Source organism: Egretta garzetta, unplaced genomic scaffold (assembly GCF_000687185.1).
Source record: "Egretta garzetta isolate BGI_Z169 unplaced genomic scaffold, ASM68718v1 scaffold508, whole genome shotgun sequence".
NCBI classification, from domain to species: domain Eukaryota; kingdom Metazoa; phylum Chordata; class Aves; order Pelecaniformes; family Ardeidae; genus Egretta; species Egretta garzetta.
In genome coordinates, this window is record NW_009260609.1 from 1,181,643 (window position 1) to 1,190,246 (window position 8,604).

Here is an 8,604-nt window from a genome sequence, read left to right on the forward strand (position 1 = left end):
AGGAAGATGCTCAGACATATTCCCTGGCAAACACTCATCCAAAAAAGAAGCCATGTTTAGATTCCAGAAAAACGCCTACACTGTCTTTAATTGCAATCACTTTTCAGCATAACTAAAAGGGCTTTTGAAGGATTCAAACACTCCAAGAAGTAACAGGACAGCATTTTCTCCCCTCAGCATTTTACTTTTCTAGAATTAAAGACAAGGAACTGGGCAGTCCTTATGCACAACAAGCCAATTTATTTTTAAAATGCCGGTGCAAAATTAGTTTTGAGTAAAGTGCCTTCATCCAAAGACAAACTTCACTAACTGAAAAAAAAGACATTTGAGTAGTTTTATTCCACTGCTTATACAGGTTACAGTTTATACAGCCATTTTTAAAACTTCTAAGATAGTAACTTTGGACCTGACACTGAAATGAGCTCACATAAAGTAAGAGTTTTACTCTGCAAACAAGCAGGGCTCAAACTGTTCAGTACAAACAGCTGAATAAAACATTCTGTATATAAAACAATCTGTATATAAATCAGCTGAATAACATTGAGTAAAGCAATCTGACTACATCTCAATAACACAGATCAATTTTAACCTTTCTGTACCTATGCACATACACTATCAGATCTATCTTACCCTTTCTATACCTATGCAGGCATAATATCAGCCAAGATTTTGTGTTGAATTGCAAGTATAAGACTTTAATTTAGGAAAATACCTTTATCCAAAATATCTCCCCAAAGTGAGCACCATGTCAGTAAAACCCATCTACATCCCTTGGTTAATTAAATGCCAGCTTCTGAGTCTTTGATACGACAGTCCATCAGCTGTCACCTCCAAGAGTCATGAGCCAACGGTATTGATTAGCAAAAAATGACAACTCTTGTCCATTGATATAAGTAACAGCAGTTGAAATTGGAAGACCATTCTGTTTCTAGAATAAAAGCTGGTTTAATCTACACTCTTTAAAGAGAGTCAATAATGTAGATCACAATTAAAATGTATAGCATGTAATGAGAATGTTTATTTAAATATCCTCTGGACACTGAAGTCTTTTTTATATTTTTTCTCCTCTCTGTTCAACAGTCACATATTAAGCACATGATATGCATCCTCACACTAACACTGCATAAAAACAAAAGCATTTGAACAACTAGACTTAAAAATAAACATGCATAAAGCATTTCAAGAACCCTGAAAATTGATAAAATAAAAAGTCACAATAGGTTAACAGATAATAAAAAGGTGCAATGGGCAGGTCAACCTTGAAAAAGCCCTTTTAAACTACAATAGGATTGTCAGGTGCCATTACCCTTTGTCAGCCAACTACCTGACCTCATAAATCAGGTATTACAACCAAATGACAGCACACTGTAAAATCAGCACTAGACAGACTCATCTACTGACTAATGAGTGGCCTGCCAAGGTTTTGAGGTCACATTCAAAACTAAAAATTAATTATAATCAATCATATTATTAAAAAAAGAAAGAAAAGTCGTTTCAACAAGACTAAAGCTTGCAAGTACCATTCTGTAGAGTTTGTGCTCGTGACTCCTTTCCCAGATTGGCATGGAATCCTCCACCTAAAGTTGGTGTTTTGCCTGCACCTATTAGGGAATAAAAAAAAAAAAAGATATGTCAAATGCAATAACTGAATTAAAATATTGAAAGAAAACTTACTGTGCTACTGTATTCAATATCTGTATAATTTACTACATACCAAGTTACATTAAGAAGGGAAACAGAAGTGCTTAAAGGGCTTAAGATATTCAGTACAAATCCTGTGCAGTTTATTTCTTCCATGGGATACCATAAGATTTACGTTGACTCCACAAGCCCTCCCAATCTCAGCTCCCAAGTACAAAAATGTCACAACCCCTATTTTAGGCAGAACATGAAAATCAATATTGTAAAATATTTCTCAAAGTAAATGATGAAACAATTGCTCAGTTAATATTTTTTGTCTGAAGAATATTCAATACAGAATTTTAATAGCTAATTACTGGCACTACAGAACATAAAACATGTTTAGCAGTCAATAATGACTGTGTTGGCTACTACAGACATAATACTTACTCTAAAATAACTTCAGTTTAACATTAGGCACACATGGTGATGCTTAGGCTACAAAAACTGCAAGTCTGGAACTGCAACATTTACACCCCTGAAAGGCTGGAGAGTAAAGTAAGTCTGAGTTGTAAATTAGCATAAACTAGAGGCTGGTATATGCATCTGTGCCAATGCAGAGTCCTCTGGGAGTCAGTGGAACTACTCATACAAACCAATCTTGCAGAACAGGGAATTAAACTACCAAGGACAGAAATAGTCTCCCACTAAAGCAGGAATTTTTTTAAAAACCAATCAGGCTCCCTCAAGCAGGATATTCGAATCTATCAGCTTAACAGCAAGTGAGACCAAAAAGCTAAACTGCACAGGACTGAAAATAAGTAATTTGTTAGTAATTGGACTTCTACTTAATTCCAGTAGTCTGCTTCTCAGAATAGGGGAAGAAAGTCATCCTCTTCCGTATGATGCCTACAGTATTTTTCCTCAAGTTCTTGTAGCTATGTTTTCTCATCTTACACCAGCTCCCTAGGACAAACTGTAATGGCTTTGGGATACAAGCAGACAGAGGAGTGAAGTGTCACTTGAAAGCCATTCAGGACATTTCTCCTGCACGCCTGAATAAGAGACTTCCATAGCAGGTACAAGTGATGAGAAACTCTGCCCTAATTCGTTCACTCTTACTAGACTTTCTTAGCTAGTCTCCTCTCGGCTGCAATTAATACACAACTATGTCGAGGGAAATAAAAAAACCTAAAAGCTAACATCCCCGCAGAATTATTGTCTATCAGCCTTCAAAGCTTAATTTTCCATACAACCATTAAATTAGGTTTCCAATGCCATCCACAACAGAAACCGACTTCACTTTCACTTCATTAACAGAGCCTTTCAACAAACGGTAATCAGAAGCGCTCACGTAAATGGCCCACAGCTTAAGTACTTCAGTTCAACATCCTAATTAGAAATGAAAAATATTCAACAGTGACCTCCTCACTGGATATAGAGGTACCCCCTCCCAACTCTGCATTTGCTCCAGGCTATTACAGACAGCAGTGTCTCCTTACCACTCTTACAGGCACAGCCTCGTATTTCCACAAATGCTCCAAAATAAACCGATGAGGCAGAACAGAGAGATGTTACCAAACTACCCTAGCACACATAACATTTTGGGTGTACATTAATAAGAATGGTTTGCCTGGCAAAAAAAAAATACATCAGCAGTGGCAATAGTTTTATGTTCCTTTTCTTCAGTAGCAAATCTAACTTCAGAAATCCTGCCTCCCACCCTCCTTTTTTTTGTTGTTTTAAGGTTTGCTTTACAACAGGCTACCTCACTTGTCCAAGTTACAGCTGGAGAGCACGACTCAAGCGTCCGCACAGCGGAGGCGGCCGTCAGCTGCAGGGCAAGAGCGGGAGCCAACAGGCTGGAGGTAGCGGGCTCATCCAGCGCTTGCGTTGAATGCTCCATTGCCCCCTCCCGTGAACAAAGGCCCCACTTTTCAGTCCCCTCTAGCCTTGAAGACACGAAAATACTGAACTCTATTGGACTGGCATTGTCAAAACAGCTGCATTACTCTTTCACAGGTTTCCCTGTTGCTACTAAACAAGCTTACACAAAACCAATCTTAGAGTGGTGATAAACAATACAATTAACAAAATAATGTAACGTATTCAGAAGCTAAAATCCAGAAAGAATACAAACAAAATAAAATTAAGCTGAGCTTTCAGCGTTTTTTTTCTTTGAGATTCTTTTTCATTAGACATCAAGATACAACACTGTACATAAAAGTCCCTTCTTTCCAAGCTGTAGAGTCTGCGGCAGATACTAGCAGACCTATCTGAAAGACAAATTCTGCTATCAGAATTCATGGGCCCATTTCTCAGCGAGTTAACTGGAAAGACTGCACATCTCTAATAAGCATTTGGCTTTGAAAACTGACAGAAAACTAGTCTGCTGAGCACTTACGCTCTCAGAACTGCAAACTAATGTTGCCATTGACTATGAAGTCTCACCATCAGCTTTCATCTGTACAAGCGGAATGCAAACCAAACTCATTAACGCAACTGTTCAGCTGGATAATAAAGAGATAAACTCTTAAAAAAGGAAACTGTGAAATCATCAAATTCATTTAAAGACAAAAATCCCTACAAAGCTAGTAATTTTAAAAGTACAAAGGAAAGGAACAGCAATCGCTAGGCACAACCAAATTAACATCCCAGCTTAACTGAAATTTTTACATTTCTTGACCTTTTCCATTTTTCCCTCTACAACTTCAAAAGTGAATTTAACAGGCTTTTTGCATTTTCACATTCAGCTTTCAAGATACACAAAAATGTATCCCATCCCAGAAGTATTTGGTGTCTGCAAGTACTGCCTGCCAACTCTTCAACATTAACACTAACATTTCCCTAAGCCAACTCAAATACCCTCCTTTGTGAGGTGGTGCCTCCCAAGGTACGTTCTTACCTACTGATCATCTTTAGAAAACAACTCAGATTCTCAGCTTTGCATAACTGAAGCCTCCTCTCCTCTTCAAGTTGGCTTCGGACACTTACATGAAATTTTGGACAACAGAATCATAGAATTGTTTAGGTTGGAAAAGACCTTTAAGATCATCAAGTCCAACCATTAACCTAACACTGCCATCCCACCACTAAACCATGTCCCTAAGCACCTCATCTACCCATCTGTGAAATACCTTCAGGGATGGGGACTCAACCACGTCCCTGGGCAGCCTGTTCTGATGCTTGACAACCCTTCCCATGAAGAAATCTTTCCTAAGGTGCAGAGAGATTTGTTTGACAGCTCAAACATACAGCTACTCAATTTTTTGTGGTCCTCTCAGAGGACTACAGTGCCCCAAGACATCCAAAGAAGAGAACTGAAGATGCAAGAGAACATATACCTGGGAACTTGATCAGTCAGAGCTTATGCAGGTCCAGACCCAGCCCATAACCCTGCATTACTCAAGTGCTGAACCACAGTGACCGTCCCTCAAGCAGTCAAGAGCAGCTGTCCCCAGGTCTGCTCCTTGCAGCAGTCTCGGTCAGACCCAGGGACCTTGGCCATTTCTCTTTTGCTCCACCGACTCAGTAACGAAGGAAGTCACATCACTCGGCTTCTCTATAAAAACATTCCTCAAGCAGTAAAAGGAGCAAGCAAAGCTTGAAGCCTGTGGTAACCTTGAACAGCAACAAAAAGATGACAGATCACAGGAAGAGCACTTATCACATCCCTCCGTACAGAGGAGGCAAAGAGCAGCCTCTCGGGCATCTGCAGCTTAAAGGGCACTTTTCCGAGAGCTAGCAACATGCTGAGTTTCAGATTCAACACCCAGAGAAGAAACAGCTTCAGTCCCAGTGGTACAGATTGCGTTTCCTCTACATAAATGAGCAAGTGAAGACAGGGAATGAAGCGGCTTGCAACTTGAACTGAAGTCTATCTGCTATTTGATAGGACCAGTCCTACCAAAATCCTTCCCTGTGAAATTATAGCAGAAAAAACACCAGCCCTTTCTCCAGCACAAGGTAAAAGAAAAACCTTCAGTTTAAAACCCACGTATTTACCAGACCCAGATTTTATGCTGGGTCTGTAAAGAGTGCAGACAGTATCACACCAACAGTTTCATACCTAGAAACAGACCAGATAGAGGCAGACTAGATAATAAAAACTAATGAGCTTCCTACTTAAGTTAAACCATAAAAGTCAAAAGGAGAGTAAGTCAGCGTCCCATAACAATTCAGGCCTACAAAGGCAAAATGATGTGAATGAAGTTTTCTGAACACACAAAACTACTGAAGTCTGTAGCCAAAATAATTCTTTTCTCAGCCATTTTTACAGACAAGTTAACAGATCTGCATGCACCACAGCCTGCCAAAATGCTACTCCATCATAACTGGCTATCTATGGACTTATTTTCGTAACTACCAACCAGAGATAAATATACTGTTGCATCCACCATGCCCGACTTTAGGGCTGCACAAGCCTATGAAACCAGTCTGTGCCCAAGTTACATGCGAGATTCAGCATTTTCACAAGTGACAGCAGTGTACTCTGCAGCACTTCAAGCAAGTGTTCCTTGCCATCACAAGACAGCATATAAAAGGCTCAATGCCAGAAACCACCACTATACACTTAACTGATGCAAGATTGCCACCTGGAGGATTTCAGAAGAGAAGCAAAAATTGATTCTGTTCCTCTCACTAAAACATATAACAGATGATTATTTTTTGCATGAAGTAGATATAAGTTTCCCCTCTTCCTTCCCAACACAACACAGTTATGAATAAGTTTTGTAATGAGAAAGCCTAGCATAAAGTAAAACAGCTAAACAGGATTTCCCAAAAGGTCTGCAAATCCAGCATATCCAGACTTTCTTCTGTGTTGCAAATTACACCATGACCACTCTACATAATTTAAAATTAACTGTGAATTAGTGTCATCTCTAGAAACCTGGACCTCAAGTAAGAGGAATTTTTCTGATCTTAACATTGTTTTCACTTTTCAGTATCTACTGTTTCCATTTCAAGTTTAGCGCATATATCACCAGCAGAACACGCTTCAGGACTGTTCGAGGCTGCACTACAAGAAATATTTTATGTCAGGATTCAGTCTATCAATACATCCTACGTGGAAACCAATTAACAACTACCAATTAAAAACAAAACCCCTACTCCTTCCGCTTCTGTAATACTGAAAAACACAGAAGAATCCTGTATTGTGTGTAACAGACCAGACAGAAACACAGACTCTAATACAAACACAGAGTTCATCCTCTTTACCAGCTGTCTCACTAGCACTTACTGTGATAGTAATTGTCCATCTTACAAAGTTCTAGAGGAAAAAAAAAGGTATAGAAGATGAATGGCTAGTAAGCTTAGCTTAAATTTTACAAAAGCTTTTTCCTCCCTGTATCTAGTCCCTCTCCTCTTTCCAGTTTTCTGACCTTATCTTTCCATTTCCACAAGCCCCAAAAGACTGAAATACTTTGATGAAGGTAAACCCCGGTCAAGTTCTGCACTTGAGGTCAATCTAGCTCACGCTTCTCAATGTAAAAACATAAAGACGTTTTTATGGATAAAGTAGTATATAGAAAACATTGCCATAAGCTTCCATAGGCATGCATGAAAAACTGAGCACACACCACAGCTTTACTGAAGAGAAGGATACATTAGATTGTCAAGGGACACTGCAGAGTAAGAGTATGCATTCAGCGTTTACGGCAGTGCAAATGGGTCACTGTAGTAAGTTGCTTATAATTTACTTGCAACAAAAAAACCTGTGTTAGCAGGAAGAAGCTTTTACATGATATTCTAATATTTGAAACAGCCCACTTAGAAATGTTGTGGAGCCTGCTACACCAGCAGGCTTAACAAACGCTTGTTGGGGTGTTAAGGGCTACTAAGTTCACAACTTTCCTTTCTCCCCACGAGCAAAAGCAAGCAGGTATCTTTCCACAACTAACTTTCCTCCCACTAGCCTCAAATTAGTATCTTGCAAACTCACGTACATTTGGAGTTGGAGAGTCTTAATGTATGTACGCTGTACAAGAGCCATGAGCAATATGTGATCCTGTCTCAGTGCTGAAGTTGGACTAATGCTGTCAATGCCCCCTGCAGCCTCCCATTTCTATGCCCGTATAGCCATCACTGTTCTAAAACCTCCTGGTTTAGTCACTACATAAGAGTACTTCAAAAGACTTTAATTCACACCAGTTATTGTAAATCCCAAATAACAAACTCCAACCTGGCATTTAAAGAAGAAAACTTGTCATTTAGTTTATTATGTATTTTTAATCAAAAGCCACCAAAACAAATAGAAATTCCAAGCCACCAACTGTAAAATAGTAAAGCTGATTTAAGACAGTCAGGCTGTTTGGTCTCGCACAGACACACCAATGGTGTACATTCACCTCAGACCCCAAAGGCAGGGTAAGACCCATGGGGCAATAAGCCCATGTGGGTGGCCAGCCTACTCCATAACCCTCCTATGAAGCAGCATCCTGGAGTTGATAAACACCCCTAGCTCCACCAGCCTGTCTTCTCCATCCCACAGTTCTGTCACCTCAGGCTATGGAGGCTGCATTTCATTATCTAACCTCCATTCTTTATCCTGTTTTCCCTGGGGAAAACTGCGCACACAGCAGCACTGCCCACCCCTCTCTTTCTGCCCAGTTTCAGACAAACCTGAGAGTAGGACAGGGGTATCAAAACTACAAGGTTTCTGTCAGTTTTGTAAAAACAGGCAGCTGGTTGGGGAAGACACTAAGAACTAGCTAAAAGCTTCTGAAAAATAATTCCAATTTGAATTTTTACTAGAGATGTGACCCCAAACTCCGTAGCAGGCCAGGGGCAACCACAGCCCAGGGCATTGTGCACTCCCATGGATCTGGGGATGGGCTGAGGCCAGGCGGGAGGTCAGTCTGCTTGTGGGGGTCAGGATCAGGCCCAGTGAGGGGAACCAGGTCAGACACAGCCCTGGGATGGCCAGGCAGGGCCATGGGGACGGGCCGAGGCCAAGGAGGACACAGCCCTAGCTCGGCAGGG

The 8,604-nt window shown here is 40.3% G+C and overlaps 1 protein-coding gene across 1 annotated transcript in view; it reads right to left on the reverse strand.

The window, feature by feature from the left end:
- The window catches only part of BRF1 (BRF1 RNA polymerase III transcription initiation factor subunit), a 178,640-nt gene that overhangs the window by 164,391 nt on the left and 5,645 nt on the right, over positions 1-8,604 (reverse strand). The window contains exon 2 of the mRNA XM_009644854.2: positions 1,521-1,601. The gene's annotated coding sequence lies outside the window, so the exon portion shown is untranslated. The remainder of the gene's footprint in view (positions 1-1,520; positions 1,602-8,604) is intronic.